The sequence below is a fragment of the Salvia hispanica genome, chromosome 1, assembly GCF_029641045.1.
Source record: "Salvia hispanica isolate PSC_SH4W2 chromosome 1, Shi_PSC_v1, whole genome shotgun sequence".
In the NCBI taxonomy this organism is placed as follows: Eukaryota; Viridiplantae; Streptophyta; class Magnoliopsida; order Lamiales; family Lamiaceae; genus Salvia; species Salvia hispanica.
This window is the reverse complement of record NC_142692.1, coordinates 37,545,657-37,563,319: the sequence shown is the minus strand read 5'-3', so window position 1 is coordinate 37,563,319 and position 17,663 is coordinate 37,545,657. Positions and strand designations below refer to the sequence as shown.

The 17,663-nt window shown below is 35.4% G+C and overlaps 1 long non-coding RNA gene across 1 annotated transcript; it reads right to left on the bottom strand.

Annotated features, from left to right (window-relative positions):
• Positions 1–12,813: 12,813 nt before the first annotated feature.
• On the bottom strand, positions 12,814–14,030 carry LOC125217946 (uncharacterized). The gene is made up of 2 exons (XR_007175844.2): positions 13,668–14,030; positions 12,814–12,979 (listed from the first exon to the last, which is right to left on the bottom strand). It is a non-coding gene; the product is annotated as an uncharacterized LOC125217946 (long non-coding RNA).
• Positions 14,031–17,663: the final 3,633 nt, after the last annotated feature.

The following is a 17,663-nucleotide window of genomic DNA, read 5'->3' as shown; positions in this document are numbered from 1 at the left end:
ATTGATTTGTTATTAATTTAATGTAAAATAATAATATTAATAATATAATATTATTATGTGATTCATAATTTAAATAATTATACTATAATTATTTATTAACTATAACTAGTTTTTAAGTATTATAACAATAATATTATTACAATAATTAAATATAATTATAACTATAATTATAATTAAGTATATTTGAATGATATTAAAAAATAAACTAATTATTAATTTATAACATCAAAATAATAATATTAATATTGATTAATAATAATAGTATAAATAGTGAGAAGAATGAGAGAAGATATTATAATATCACTTTTGGTAGTTAGTTTTGTATATGTCCAAAATAACCTCAATGACACAAATGGAAATATGTATTTGTTTAGAGGGCATTTTGGGATGAAAATTGCATCAGGTACCAAAAATGTGATTTATATGTACCAAAAACGATATAAAATAAAGCTCAGGTACCATTTACGTACGAAAGTGAAAAATCAGGTACCATTTATGTAGTTCACTCCATTTTTAATTAGTCCATGTTTGGCCCATCACCGAACCCAATTGAATGACTCATAAAGAACTACCAAAATGTCTCAAGGCCTTTTAAATTAATTAAGATGTCAATAGTAATATTTTACTATAATATTTTTGTTAGTATGTCTTGAATTTGTATAGGATTAGGTTTCCTAATTGGGATAGGATTATGTTTTCTAGGCCCAGTCTGTCTTTTGTGTGCCTATTTATATGGGAGTAGAGCACATAATTCTGTGATCTGACATATCCAATCTGTATCTGAAAAACCGTAGTCATAAGACAATTTGTTCTCCGTTCTTACCCGTGGACGTAGCCAACACAATGTTGGTGAACCACGTAAATTATGTGTCTATTTATGTTCTTTTGTTTCTCGATTCACAATTGCCCTATTTGTCATAACAAACTGGTATCTAGAGCCTTGGTTTCGAACTAGGGTTTTGAATTCCGCTGCGAGGGTTTTGTCTGGTAAATCGAGATGTCTGCTCTGAACGTGAAGGTTGACAAATTCACCGGGAGAAATAGTTTTGGTTTATGGCAGATCAAGATGCGATCCCTGCTGAAGCAGCATGGTTTGTGGGAGCTGCTCAAAACAAAAAAAGGCTATAGAGGATGACAAGGAGTGGACAACCTTAGACGAAAAGGCCCACTCGACCATCATGTTGAGCCTGTGTGACGATGTTATCATCGAAGTTGCGGATCAGGAGACGGCTGCTGCTCTTTGGGCGAAGTTGGAGAGTCTATACATGACGAAGTCTCTAACCAACAAGTTGCTTTTGAAGCAACGTTTGTTTCGGTTACGCATGCAGGAAGGTGATAAGGCTCGTTTCATGCATCGGTTTAGGGTTAAAATTCTGTGCATTTAGGGCGCTAATGTGCGTTATTGAGTTCAAGTGCGAAGTAAATCTGCCGGACCCAGGAGTTGCTGTTACCGGACCTGGCAGATGCAAAAGAGATGAAATTGAAGCAAAATCAGAAGTCGTCGTTCGGACCTGGGAGAATCAAAAGTTGGCGACAGGAGCAGAATGGAGCGAGAGCAGATTATTTTAAAAGAGTCTTACTCAAGGGCAAGGGCGTAAAATCACCAGAGGGATACCCTAGGGATCAGAGCCTCACATATATAAAGAGCTCGACCTTGAAGAACAAGACATCCGTGAACAGCCACTTCTACGCTCAGCTAGCTCTAGTTCTAGTTCCCTACTTCAAATTTTCATCTTCGACTGCTGCGCACTTGGACATGGAGGATTCTGGCCACCGTGGTTCTCATCGTCGTCATTGTTATTTTGCTGTGTAACACCGCCTTGTGGAGGCAAAGAAACAATTTTATTTGCTTTCGTTAAGTACCTTGTTGGTTTTTAAGTTTCGCAACTCTAGTTTCTTGCTTTGATCCACTGGATTCAGACCTATTTCTAGTTATTATGGAAGTTTATGTTTGCTTTTGGTTGAATATCTCTGAGTTTACGATCATCTCTTTCTTTTAGCTTTTGTTCTTTGCTTGTTGTTGGATGTTTGGAGCTGAGATCTGTTGGTTTGCTGTTGGAGGTTGGAGATTTGCACATGGAGATGTTTGGATTTGTTAAATCTTGGTGTTTCGGAGTTGAAGTTTCGTATATTTGGTGCTTGATGTTTACATTATGCATGATTATGGCTATTTACTTTATGTTCTTTGCACCCTTTAGGTCCAGTGGCGTAGATCTGTTAGTTTAGGCTTCAATTTCTTGTTTTAAGTCTAGATCTAAAGTTTGCTCTGTCTTCTTGGTGTTTAGAACTCTGTTTTCTCTGCTATTCTCGTTTGATTCCCGAAGAAGATGAAGTTGTTGGTAGTTAGAACCAGATCTGCTTTATGTCAGTACTTTTCAGCATGTACTTTGCTTTTTCTGCATGTCTCCTAGACCTGTCAGTACGATCCACTTTGTCTCTTTTACTTTTCTGCATGCTTTTCCAGACGCTGGTAGTTTAAGGAAACTTGTCTTGCTTTTTTGCTTTATGTTTGTCTGTCCAAATTAGGAAAACCTTTCTAGTTAAGTTTACTTCAGCTGTTTGAGAACTTTAAAATATCTCAGTTTCTCTAAGTCATGTATGTTCCGTATGCTCTCAGTTCTTATACCCAGTAGGTAGAGTAAAGTTCTTCTGATCTATTAGACCCAGTAGGTAGAGTAAAGTTTCGCTTATCTCTCAGACCCAGTAGTCTTAAGTTCTCGACCCACAAAATTGCGTGGTAGCAGCCAACCCCTTTTCCCAAAACATCCTCAAATGCAGTTTCGTAGCACCTTCGTCCTCGTGGGATCGATCCTTTACATCCCTGTGCTAAGTTGTAGTATGGTGGGTTGAGGTTTTTGAAGGGACGGAGTGCACCCAACGACCCCTTTCTGATAAGTTTCATGATCTTCTAGCCTCTGAAGTCTAGTCGAATCCTCTGGACCTGTTAGATCGAGTGACACATATCACAGTACAAACCTGCACTGCACTCTTAGGACCTGTCAGAAGGCACGCCCCTTCGGGATCATCTGGAAAATTTGAATAAAATTTTGCTAGATTTGCGTAATGTTGAAGTTAAAGTAGAAGACGAGGATGCTGCTTTAATTTTGCTTGTGTCTTTGCCTGAATCTTACGAAAATTTTGTTGAGTCTTTTATGACTGGCAAGGAAACTCTTTCATTGGAGGATGTTCGATCTGCTCTCCACATCAGAGATGATCGTTAACAGGCAACGAGTTCAGCCACAGAAGATCTGCCATCGGGATTATCTGTTACGGGTAAAGGACAGAAGAAATTCGGACAGAAGAAGCAGAACTCAAAAGGTTCAAAAGGTCCTAAAGGCTCTAAGACAGATGACATCTGCATATATTGTAAAGAACCAGGGCATTGGAAGGCTGATTGTCCAAGGATAAAGAAGAAATTGGGCAAGAATGAAGATGCTAACGGTTTTGCGACTGTGGCAGAACCTGATGGCACAAATTCGGAAGAAGAATTGACCTTGGTTGCGGATGAACAGCCACACTGTAATGATGTGTGGATTTTGGATTCTGGAACGTAATATCATCTATGTCCTCACAGGGAGTATTTCAACACTTACGAGCAGATAGATGGAGGCAATGTTACCATGGCCAACAGTGTTGTCTGCAAGGTGGTTGGCATCGGCTCAATCAGGATTAGGACTCATGATGGGGTCTTCTGCACCTTTAACGATGTTCGGCATGTTCCACAGATGACGAAGAATCTGATATCCCTGAGTACATTTGATAGTAAGGGGTTCAGTTTCAAAGGTGAAGGTGGAGTAATGCGTATTTTGAAAGGTTCGAAGGTGGTTCTGACAACTTTGAAACGGGGTACCTTGTATGTTCTGAGAGGTTCCATTGTGGCAAATTCTGCTGATATTGCATCATCCGAGGTTGCAACCAAGGATATGACCAAGCTGTGGCATATGAGGCTCGGTCATATGGGAGAACGTGGCATGAGAATCATGTCGAATCGTGATTTTCTTTAGGGCCATAAGGTGCAGAAACTTGATTTCTGTGAACACTGTGTGTTGGGGAAGCTTCATCGCAACAAGTTTCCAAAGAAGGGTGTTCATCGTACAAATGGGACACTTGACTACATTCATATGGATTGTTGGGGTCCCTCACGTATTGAGTCTATTGGAGGACTGACAAACACGGATTTTGCATGTTTTTAAGAGCTAGATTTGACTCATTTTAAATTTCAATCATGCAAATTATGTTCTTAAATTTCATATGTTATACATTTGGTACTTTTGATGTGTTTGTTGATAAATGATAGAAAAAGATAGAAAAAAGGTGCAAAAAGTCCAAGGTGCAGTAGCCTCTGTTCGAGCCCATTCTGCCAGCGAGTTTGAAGTCCAATAAGTTCTCAATTCATACTATTCTCTTCGTCTTCGAAATATCTTCGCATGGATATCTCGCACGTCTCAATCGGAGTTCTGTGGAGAAAGTTATGTCTATTCTACGAACGTTGCGCAGTGCAGTCAAAGCTGACGGGAATTTAGGCAGAAATTCACGGAAGAAAAGAAATTATTATATTGTGAAGCCCAATCTCTCCCATTTATTGTAGGGCACGAAAATCATTAAAAATAAACCTTTCTCCACCTATAAATATCCAAACCTAATTCATAATAATCATCTCAGAGCCCCCAATCCTTCTCCATCTCTACACCTTCTTCCATCCCATCATCCACATTTAATTCATCCATCTTCCATTGGAGCGGAGCTCTGCAGATCCAGGCAAGAGAAGACTGAAGATTGAAGATTCAACCTTGGGTTTTATCTATTTCTTTCATGTCTCGTACTTTATTTGTAGTTTTTACTTGTCTATGAGTAGAACAACTTTTGTGGATTTTTTGGTGAAGAATTAAATTGATTTTCCTTGTTAGCTCTTGCAGTTATTTGATTTATCCTTGTGCCTTTTATATTCAATTGATTAGCTACCTCTTGAATACATATTAGAGTTGATTAGAGTATTCGGGAGACGAAATAGTTGACTTGGAAAAAGGATAATTCACACTTTAATGCAATAGAACTCGGGAGAGTTGAGGTTTCACGTGAGGTCATTGGTCTTACAATCTTTTAGGAGTTAAGTCTAAGAATTAGAAGGGGACTTCAATTATTACACCTAATCTACAGATTTCTCACCTCGGAAGAGGGTTTAATCTAGTTAAGTGACCGACTTAATAACTCTAGAGATCGTAATTCAAGGAAGTCAATAGTGTTTTGAATCCTAAAATTCTACATTCATTCGCCTGCTTTGTATCATTGTTTTTATGCTTCCGTTTATTTGTTTTTTTATTTCTGTCTAGTTTAATAAACCAACCCAAAACCTCCATGTCTCTAGATAGTATATGATGCTTAGTATATGGTAGTCAGTTGCAATCTTATTCCGTGTGTTCGATATCCCGGTACTGACCTTTAGCTATACTAGATCTACCATGTATGCTTGCAGGTATTTTTAGTGCTAATAAATAGTGCATCAAGTTTTTGGCGCCATTGCCGGGGAATATTATTGCTTTAAACTGATATTGTAGAATAGTTGATAATACTAATTTGGAGTGTAATATTTTGTGTAGTTTTGTTTTGATTTTTTTCTTTTTTTTATTTGTTTTGCAAGGAGCACGAAGCGCAACAATGGATTACTCTACGCTCGTATGGAAGATGCAATTATCCGCTACAACATTTGATATGTTCTGTGGGGCGTGGGTGAGATATAAACATTTGATTGCTCCCTTGTCTTTATTAGTTTTCTCCTCCGTAAAGCTGATTTAAAAAAAAAAAAAACTAAAATAAAAAATTCTTTTCTTTTTACCTTTTTTTTCTCATTTTTTTTCCTTTTTATTCTTTTACTTCTTATTTTCGTTTTTTTCCTTAAAAAAATCTTTAAAAAAAAAAAAGAAAAAGAAAAACTAAAACCTCATTCCCTCTATTTTTATTTTATTTTCTCCACATAATTCTTCCACACATACTTCAAATTCACACCATTTAATCAAATTCTTTGTACTCTACTGATTATTCATGTGCTTAGCTGTCAATCAACACAAGGTATGTTCTCTTTTAATTTCTGAGCTTTGATCTTAAATTCTTTCATTGAATGACTTTGTTGTTGATATAAATTGGGAGTTTGGATAGGAGTTTGATGAGTGACGATTTAATTGGGATTTATTCTTGGTGAATTTGTGAGTTTTGGATTTTTATAAGAAATATTGTTGGGTGTGCTTGAGTATGTTTGATCTTTGGTGGATGAAAATTGAAATATCACTTTGGTTTGATTGTTGATATACATAGTTCATGTTCATAGCATTGCGAGGCTATTTTATCTTGCATGAATTGTGTTTTTAAGAGCTTAAATTGGTTTGCGTGATCTTGATCTATTGTTGAAAATTTTTGCAATTAATTGGGGGATAGAGAATATTACGGAGGATGAAAAATGATCATGTTAAGGTAGATAATTTGATTTGCATATTTTATGCCTTGATATGATTAAAGTTTGGGGGATTGCCACATATTATGCATTGTACTACATTTTTCTTCATTCTATTCTCACATTGCAAATTGTAGGTACAAAAGGCATCCCAAAGGGGGTCCCGAGAATGCGGTCTAACTTATGAGCTTCAAAGAACGTCAAGCTAAAGACGTTAACCAAGCGCTTGTTGGGAGGCAACCCAACATTGGTATCATTTTTTTTCCTTATTTATTTTTTATTTTTAGTTTACTCACGTCCCTACCGACTTTTCAAACTTATTCTTAACGTAGTTTTGAATAAGTTTGGGGGGATGAAGTGGTGGACCGTGAGTTTAGTTGTTTTTGTTTGTTTTTTTTAGTAAACCCGAGGTGAATCTTGTCATGAGCATAACATAGAAAACTTAGAAATACTCATGTTTAGAGACATCAGACCGAGTTGCCTATGATAAAAAGTTCTTTTATCTGTTGGTTGAGTTGACTTGATGCATTGATTTGAAGGTTTAGTGAAAAATGTGCACAATTAATGAATTGCTTGTTTGCCTTGAATCATGCTTATACCTTGTGAGACTTGAGCTGTAAATTTCTTTCTTGTGTGATTTATCTGCATTCATGTATTTGTTTCTAGAACTTGCTCTTGGTCTACCTAAGTCTACATAGTGTTTAAATGATAAAAGAGGATGTCAGGCCATCCTTCTTAGCTACTTTCTATATCCTAATTATTGACCTTACTCATTACATTTTTTTCCCTAGCTAGCCACTTTGAGCCTTTAAAGCCTTTTTCTTTGGAAGCTAAATAAAGGGGAATATCCATGCACTCTTGGTGAATTTAGTTTATATTTTGTGAAAAGAGTTGGAGAGATAAGGTAGAGAGAAAAGTAGTGTGTTTACTTGTAAAAAGTGCATAGACATTTGTGGTTTGAATGAGATATTCGATTGTGCATAAAAGAAAAAAAGAAAAAAAAAGGATGTAAAAAAAATAAAGAGAAAAGAAAAAAAAAATTAAAGGAATTTGGGAAGTGAGAAGAAATTTAGACAAAGTCTAGAATTTACTGAGATTCAAATTGTTGGTGGGGTGCTAAGTTTGATGTAGTAGAAATTGATCACTTTTGCTATGTTTGAGTTTAGTCACTTTTTAGCCATATTTCCTCACCTTACCAAAGAGCCTATATTATAACCTAAAATAAAGACCTTTCGGATTTTTGATTTTAATCGCATAAAGTAGAGGAGGGATTAGACTTCGAGCAAGCCTATGGTAAACTTTGCATGTTCAATGATCTGAGAGCATACACTTTTTCCACTATACACTTTGAGAGTGAGTGATAAACATATTTCTAAACACTTGTGAGCGCATGTACTTCAAGGTGATCAAAGAGCTAGTAATGAAAATGCACTAATAAGCTTTGCTTAATTTGATTTGTATTCTTGTCAAACTCTTTATTTCTTGTTACATTTTTTTAGGCAACTATGAAGTCTAGTTCTTAGCACCCGTGTTTCTTTATTAGTTTTTCTCTTGTTTTGTTTGAGGACAAACAAATAATTAAGTTTGGGGGAGTTGACAAACACGGACTTTGCATGTTTTTAATAGCTAGATTTGACTCATTTTAAATTTCAATCATGCAAATTATGTTCTTAAATTGCATATGTAGGAGTGAAGAGATCGTTCGCCATCACACCGTTAGACATACACCACAGCAGAATGGTGTGGCAGAACGCATGAATCAGACGTTGTTGGAGAGAGCAAGATGCATGCTCTTCCAAGCCGGTTTGACTAGGAAGTTTTGGGCAGAGGCGGTAAACACGGCTTGTTATCTGATCAACCGTGGACCTCACACTGGCATTGACTGCAAGACATCGTACGAGGTATGGTCTGATTCACCTGCAGATTACTCTATGTTGAGAGTTTTTGGGAGTACTGTTTATTATCATGTGAGTGAAGGTAAATTGGAGCCAAGAGCTAAGAAGGGAGTATTTGTTGGTTATGGAGATGGAATTAAGGGGTACAGAATTTGGTCATCTTCAGAGGATAGAATTATTCTCAGTCGGAACGTGGTGTTTGATGAAAATTCTATGCTTAACTCTATAGTGAAGTCTATTGCTACGGAGGATTTGGATGGTGTTGATGAACATGTGGAGTTGCAATTTACTCACGATGTGAGTGAATCACAACTCCAAGGTGGAGAAGATCAACACACTACTGCTGAAGCCGCTGATACTTCTAGTTCGGATGTTCATCCACAAGCTCGTCAGAGAACCATTGCTATTGACAGAGCTAGGAGGACAAATGTAAAGCCTCCGTTGAGGTATGGTTTTGAGGATATGATGGCATATGCACTGCAGGTTGCCAATGAGGTAGAAGATGAGCCTTCGGCAGATGTACTACCTACCTATAAGGAAGCTGTTTCGAGCAGTACGCATGCCAAGTGGCTCGCTGCAATGGAAGAAGAGATAGAATCACTTTTGAAGAACCTGACTTGGGAATTGGTTCCACGGCCTAATGGGAGAAAGATTGTCACTTGCAAATGGATTTTCAAGAAGAAGGAAGACACCACACTAGATGAGGGCATTAGATACAAGGCTCGTCTAGTTGCAAGAGGATTCACGCAGAAGAAGGGGGTTGACTATAATGAGATATTCTCACCAGTGGTCAGACACACTTCCATCAGAGTGTTACTTACGATAGTTGCACATTATGATTTAGAACTTGAGCAACTAGATGTGAAGATGGCTTTCCTACACGGATTGCTTGAGTAGGATATCTACATGACTCAGCCAGAGGGATTTGTGGTTCCGGGCAAGGAGGATTATGTGTGCAAGTTGAAGAAGTCCTTGTATGGACTAAAGCAGTCTACGGGGCAATGGTATAAGAGGTTTGACAGCTACATGATCAAGCTGAGATTCTGCAGGAGTCCATATGATTGCTGTGTGTATCACAACAAAGCTGATAATGGTTCTATGGTCTATCTTGTTCTATATGTGGATGATATGCTCATAGCTGCGAAGTCGAAGTCTGAAGTACAGAAGTTGAAAGCTCATCTTAGTGCTGAGTTTGATATGAAGGATTTGGGTGTTGCGAAGAAAATTCTGGGCATGGAGATTTCTAGAGATAGAGAAAAGAAGAAGCTTTCTCGGTCACAGAAGAGCTACATTGAGAAGATTTTGTCAAGATTTGGAATGTCTGCATCTAAGGTTATTGATACTCCAAGTGCCACAAACATTCATTTGTCATCTGATCTTGCACTGAAATCCGAAGTTGAGGAGGAGTACATGTCTCGAGTCCCGTACCCTAATTCAGTAGGGAGTTTGATGTACGTCATGGTCTGTACTAGGCTAGATATAGCGCATGATGTCAGCGTTGTTAGCAGGTTCATGGGAAATCCTGGAAAGGAGCACTGGCAGGCTGTGAAGAGGATCTTTCGTTACTTAAGAGGTACGTCTGATGTTGGTCTCATTTATGGAGGTGATACTCACTGCTTAGTGACTGGTTATTCTGATTCTGACTACGCTGGAGATGTCGATAGTAGAAGATCTATGACCGCTTATGTTTTCACTCTTAGTGGTTCTGTTGTTAGTTGGAAAACAACTTTGCAGGTTGCAGTTACTTTGTCTACTACTAAAGCAGAGTATATGGCATTGACAGAAGCTGCTAAAGAGGGAATATGGTTGCAAGGGCTAGTTGGTGATCTTGGTTACATCAAGATCAAGCTGTTGTGTTCTGCGACAGTCAGAGCGCTATTTGTTTAACCAAGGATCAAGTCCATCATGAGAGGACTAAGCATATTGATGTGAGGTACTCCCTCCGTCCCAAAGAAGATGTCACACTTGGAAAATGGCATGGGATTTTAGGAGATGTTATTTTGTGTGTTAAGTGGTGAGAGAAAATATAATTTTATAATTGATGTGAGAAGGAACTTTTTCCAAAAGAGGAAATGTGACATCTTTTGTGGGATAAACTAAAAAGGAAAGTGTGACATCTTTTGTGGGACAGAGGGAGTATCATTTTCTAAGAGATGAGAAGATAATTGAGGTGAAGAAAGTAGGTAGTGCTGATAATCCTGCTGATATGTTCACCAAGTCGGTCCCGCAGAGCAAGTTTCAACACTGTTTGGACTTGCTTAATGTTATGAGCTGTTAGTTGCCCGTGGAGGGCAAATCTGAGGCAAGAATGAAGAAGTTTGTTCGTCTAGTGTTATGATGATGCGTCTGCAAGAGAGAATTCAAATCAAGGTGGAGATTTGTTAGTATGTCTTGAATTTGTATAGGATTAGGTTTCCTAATTGGGATAGGATTATGTTTCCTAGGCCCAATCTGTCTTTTGTGTGCCTATTTATATGGGAGTAGAGCACATAATTCTGTGATCTGACAAATCCAATATGTATCTGAAACCGCAGTCATAATACAATTTGTTCTCCGTTCTTGCCCGTGAACGTTGCCAACACAATGTTCGTGAATCACGTAAATTCTGTGTCTATTTACGTTCTTTTGTTTCTTAATTCACAATTGCCCTATTTGTCATAATAGTTTTCTTTTACTAATTATTAGTAGTATAATTTTGCGTTATAGAGCTATATAAATATTGTAATATATAGGCAGGGGAGCAGAGGAGCACTTCAAAAATAAGTGATTACAACATCCTTCCAATTATAACCATTAAATATAGGTATCTAACGCTATCTAAACTGCCACGTGGCATGCTAACAATATTTAAAATGTACTAACATATATAACGTGTGGGGGTATTATAGTCATGAGAATAATTTCTTAAATGGGCGGTTTTTCTGATATTGACTATATCTAAACAATTCCTATTTTAACGCCAACGACTCTCCTTGTATTATCAATATTAAACTAAATTTATGATACCCTATCTATCTATACATATATAAAAGGCGAGTTTTGACTTTTTTTTTGAAATATTTATATGTTTTGTCTTTATTCTGAAATATTTATAAGTTATAAACCAATTTGAATATTTTAAGTAACTCATGAATATTTATTTAGATATTTTAATCAACATTTGACTAATTCTTAAAGCACTACAATGACTCATTGGTGGTTACAAATATTTAAATAGAATAATGAGCATTTAACAAATTTTGTAATCTATATTGTCTTGATTTTAAAATTATGATGTTATAATTCCATGATCTCTCATTTACTAATTTTGTACCTATAAAAGGCATAGAATTGTGGATGAAATACAATATACACACTAACAAAACATTCTTCATTCTCTCTCAAGCTCTCAACATTTTATTGCACATTTTAGGAACATTGTTTTGCTCGATTTTGGAGCCCCGTCAAGTTTATAGGTGCCTAGCAGGTTTGAGATGTTATATACGTTAGGAGGAAGTCGTTTTCATCTCTGGGGAAAATATGTCAATCCGAGAGCACTAACCGTGATGTAATTTGTCTTGCGGAAAGATGGTTTTTCTTGACTAATTTTCATTGTAATTTCCATTTCATTTATTGTTGTTTTTTTTCCTTTGATTACAAAAGTTAGAGTACCGCGTGTATATGGTTCCAGAATTTTATCCCAATATTTCTTACAGTTCTTAGAAAGAGAAGAATTGTAACATCCTTAACTCAAACATACATAGTATTTATCTTCATCTTTACACAATTTATTATTTTTAGTAGAGAAATATGAAGGGTTGTTTTAAACATATTTTTCAAAAATGTCAACACTTAATGTAGTCTCTTTATCATTGCCCAAATAATTGTGTTTGTCTCAATTCAATTTTAAATATGTTTAAGTTAATGTCTTTAGGTGTAAAATGAATTGAGGAGTATATATTTATTGAATTTTTATTACATAGTAGTTTATTTTTCTATTTTAAATCGTATATAATTATATTGTTTCTTATTTTAATTAATCGATTAACAATTTAAAATTATATGACAAAAAAATATTCCGTCGTGCATCGCACGTGGGTTAAGACTAGTTTTATTATATTACTTCAGTTGATTCAAGTGGTAAGAAATGCATTAGTAAAATAATGCAAACTTTTTGGCCAAAAAAGCAATCCAAAATGCATTACATGTTAACCACAATTATAAAATATATAAAGATTGCATCATGGTTTATAAATTATTGCATCTTTCATCATAAATACTTGCATTATACATTCTGACTTGTATGAATAATAGTGCAGTTTAAATCAAATTGCATCTTCCTAACCTTTAAAATTGAATGATACTAGTACTACAATGTTCCAGCATGTTATATTTTATGCTTTCTGAATTGTATGAGTAGAACATCATTATATAGCTTTACTGTATTTGCATGCATTATATATTATGTATAATTGCAATTCAATGCCATAGTCATGCAACAAGTATGATTGCATCATAAATATATTACTCAAACTTGTACTAGAAAAAAAAATCAAATTTACATAATGACAATTTATGTTGTGGACTCGACTATCGCTCTCCGATAACGGATGCTTGGTGGCAACTCATATTTTGCCTATGATGCAGAACTTTCGATTATCTGCATAAAAAAAACTCAGTTACAAAAGCATAGACGACAAATTAAGCAAACATTCGAACCATTCATGCAAAATTTCAAACAAATTAAGCAAAATGATAACATGACAAATGAAGCAAAATAATAGTAGTACATACTTTCAAGTACAGAGAACACAACAAAATAAGCAAACTGTCATACAATATATAAGCAAATCCTCAAACAAATGAAGCAAAGTGTAGTACAAAATAATTTTTTAAACAAAACAAGCAAACTATTAATGCAAAATTTCAAACAAGTTAAGCAGATTCTCGCCCACATTAGCAATCTTTCCAACAACTTAAGCATATTCTCGCCCCAATTAAGCAATGTTTCGAATAAATTAAGCAACATTTGGAAGCAATATAGGATGCAAATTAAGCACATGCAACATATAACTTCAACTAAATAAATGGCAATTGTATACTGCACATAATTTGTCCAACATTATATCCATTGTTACCACAAATTAGGCAACGAATACAGAATATTAAGTCGGAATCGAAGCAATTAATAGGAGTTTATATGAATTGATACCCAAGCAAATAAGCGAACCCAAAGTAAGCTGGAATTAGGCGAACAAAATATCACATAACACGAATAAATAAACTCCAACTTTCACAACACGATATCAGCCAGTGTGAATTCACATAAACACAAACAAAATAATTACAATTTGAAGTTTCTCCGGCCTAAGCCACTGGGTTGTGCGCAATTGCCCGTCTTTTAGCCATTTGCAAATTTTCTCTGAAAAACGTCGACTGTCGGTGGAAGGACAAAAAAACGATTTCGGTTGAAAGAAAATGAATGAATTTGCTAGGGTTTAGAATTTGGGGGGTTTCCGACTGAATTGGAGAAAGAGTTGAAACATTGAGAATGAATGAATGTGAGAGAAAGATCGTGTACTGAAATACCCCTAAAATCTCGGATGAGTTGCTGTATAACACAAACTAACTTATCTACCCTTCTATGCAATAAAAATGGTCTGAAATGCAACCTCAGTTGATGAAATCATAACTACAGATTTCTATATCTAACGGCTAATATAGGTAGAATGTTTTATTTTAAAGTCTATAAGGAGTGTTCCCCTATTTAGGCAATATCAACAACAAAAACTTACAAATTTAATACAGACACCTATAAAGTATAATGTCTATATCAAATATAATAAATCAATAATAAAATTATTTGTCACTCTACAAATAAATGCCGACCCACCAAGAAAAATACAATAGTAATAAAACGTAGCCTTAGTCCATAACATTAACAACCTCGTACAAAATTATAGTCGCATTTTTCTACACGAAAATCGCGACTAATGCAATAAAGGCAAAGACGCCGAGGAGTCGGTGGCTGCAGAGGTGGACTGGGTGGTCGCCGCCGGAGTGGTAGATCCACCGGTGGGTGGCGACGGCGAGGCATCGGCCGCCACGGTGGTGATCTTGACCTTCATCCCTTGCTCGCAATGGCCGGATGTACCACACGCAAAATAACGTGTACCGGCCTTGGTTAGTTTCACTTTGTTGTCGCCACCGGTTAATGAATTCGATGCAACGCCGATGTCGCATTTCTTAAAAGCGCTTTCGCTAGGTAGTTCCGCCACGCTGTGCAACGAACTGTATTTGAACTCTGGGTCATATATATATTGGTCAATGCATTATTCGTTGAGCTGTTTGAATTTTAATAATAAATCTGCCTCAATTTATTTGACACATTTATTTTCAGCTTAGGATTTTGAAAAAAATGATGTTTGATGAGTTAAGATAAGAGAATATAATAGTAGAATAAAATATATTAGAATGATTGATTTTGGCTGAGAAAATTAATTATGTTAAATAAATACAATTCAATCAATTTGAGGTTGAGCACATATAATATATTTTGGCATGAACTGTTAAATGAATCTCGTGGAATACATAGTATTTTTTATGTATTTTGACACATTACATATTCAACTTACTAGTACTAAATACTACTACAATTCAATTAATTCGAGTGAGAGTATTTATTTAATTATATTTTTTACATGAGCTACTACAATCGAAAGTGATTCTTCTCTTGAAATCGAGGAGTGCCTCTCTATCCGCATGGTGGCAAGCTCGGGATTGTCGAATCCCAAACCCGAAGAAAATGGAGTGGAAGATGAGGAGGAAAAGAAAGTATTTGGTTGGATAATTGTCATTGAGAATTTGAAAACAAAGTGATTTCAAAAATAACTATAAGGCTTTTAGGTATCTATCCTTGACTATATATTAAGGAAAAGATTTAATTATTACTACTAATTATCTTGCCTTAGTTAGAAGATATATACGTGTAAATATTTGTAGTTTATGATTAATCAGTGGAGCAATTTTTGCTATATTAATTCTTATATTTTATATACACGATATTTGCTAAATTTTGATGTTTTATTCATTTTTTAGTTTTGTTCTTTTTATTGTTCTTTATTTTTTTGTCTGATTCAATTAAATTTATTTTATTTACACTACAATATATAAGTTGAATAATAATATATATAATAACCTGTGTCTTGTGGTCTGTAAAATAACAATATACTCAATAATAAGGAAAAAGATTCAAAGTAATTATTACTTATCTTTTGCCTTAGTTAAAAGATATATGCGGGTAGGGGAGTATTATATTGCTAACTCAATGCTTAATTGTTAACTACAACTCAATAATAGTCATTAGATATTCAAATTAAAGGCCTAGATCATCAACCATAAAATGTAAATATAATCAACAAAAAAACGTCAATAAGACTATAGGATCAATTCCAATAAAAATCAATAGGGGTATTAATGTCAAGTTAGTTATAACTAACTTTTAAAAGAAATCCCAAAACTTTAAATTCATATAACATATATCAAATTAAAGATAATTTTATAAGGATTCCAACGATATACTACATGCATATGTTCCAACGTCAAAATTTTAAAAAAAAATTGAATTTTTTTTTGAATTTTCGTATTTTTGACGAACAGATTTATGTCAATACACCTTACATAATATGTCAACATTATGCTTGTAAAATGTCAATATGAAATTGTGTTGACATTATTATGTCTTCGTGTTGATGTATTTCATACACTGTATTGACATTGTATTTCTAAACCCTAAATTTGATAGTTGTTATTATCTTTTTAATATTAAAAAATGAAAAATGAAATTACACGTGGCAAATTGTAGACCACAAGATTTCTAAAATCTTATGGTCTTAAATTAGTTGTAGTTAGCAATTAAGGGATGAGTTAGCAATTGATCACTCCCCTATGCGGGTAAATATTATAGTTTAGGATTAATTAATGGAGCAATTTCTGCTATATTATTTACACGATACACTGCTTAGGGCCAGTTTCTAAAATTTGTTGTTTTATTTATTATTTTTATCCTTTTAATTATCGGTCATTCTTAAATGAAACTCCAATTGACTATTGAGAATTATATTTTAATTATCTAAGTTAATTTCAATTGATTGATTAAGGTTTAATCTGAAAAACTCGACGAGACAATTCAAATAAAAATTATGTATTTAATTTTCAACATTACCAAAAAAAATAACCAACCAGACAATCTCTTATTTTGATCTTTAACATCACCAAAAATAATGAATAACGTAATTAATGGAATTGGTTTGTGATTAATGAGATTTAAAAAAAAATCATTTTTATCGTTTGAATCTCTATCTTCTGCCATTTTCCCAGAGCATTTCATTAGTAGAATTATTTATATAAAATGGTCTAACGGTTAAAAATAATGTGCAATTTACTATAATCGATCAAGATATGTGAGATTAACAAATAATATGAGATGATCATTTATATTATTCTCTTTCCAACACAACACATAATTAGTTCTTACATGGAGCAAGTGGAGCTCCACATAAACCAGGATTCCCAACAAACCCCGACGCCGGAAAATCGAATTTATGCTGCGGAATTTTCCCACTCAACTGATTCCACGAAATATTAAACTCGACGAGACTTTTAATATTCAAGATTCCCTCCGGAATATTCCCTGTGAGGGAGTTGCCAGCGAGGTATATGTTGTTGAGACTGATCATGTTGCCAATGCTCGTGGGGATGTTGCCGTTAAGATCGTTGTTTTCGAGATTCAGGGTTTGAGCTAGTCGAAGGTTGCCGATAGAGTCCGGGATCGGGCCGGAAAGGTTGTTGTTGGATAGCTCGATGGAAGTGAGGGGCTCTATGTTTCCGATGGACGGTGGGATGCTTCCGCTGAGGTGATTGTTTGTGAGAAACAAGTACTTGAGATTGGATAGGTTTCCTATGGACTCTGGCACGCTTCCGCTGAATTCGTTGTTGCTGAAATCCAAGTATGTTAGTGATGTCTTTTTATTGAAAAGATTGAGGGGGATGGGGCCCACGAGATGGTTATGGCTAAGAACTAGGGCTTCTAGTAGACTCGTGCTCTCAATAGTGCTCGGAATTGATCCTTCGAGACTGTTTCTATCGAGAAACATTTGGCGCAAGTCAGTAAGCTTTCCTAATTCGGACGGGATGGGCCCCGTTAAGTTTTTCAGATCGGACAGGGTGAGAGATTGAAGGGAAGAGAGATTTCCAAGAAACGGGGACAATGTTCCGGACACTGTCGTGTTTGTGAGCACATTAGCTTCGTCGTAAAAAGATCCGAGACAAGTCAAAGCGATGAC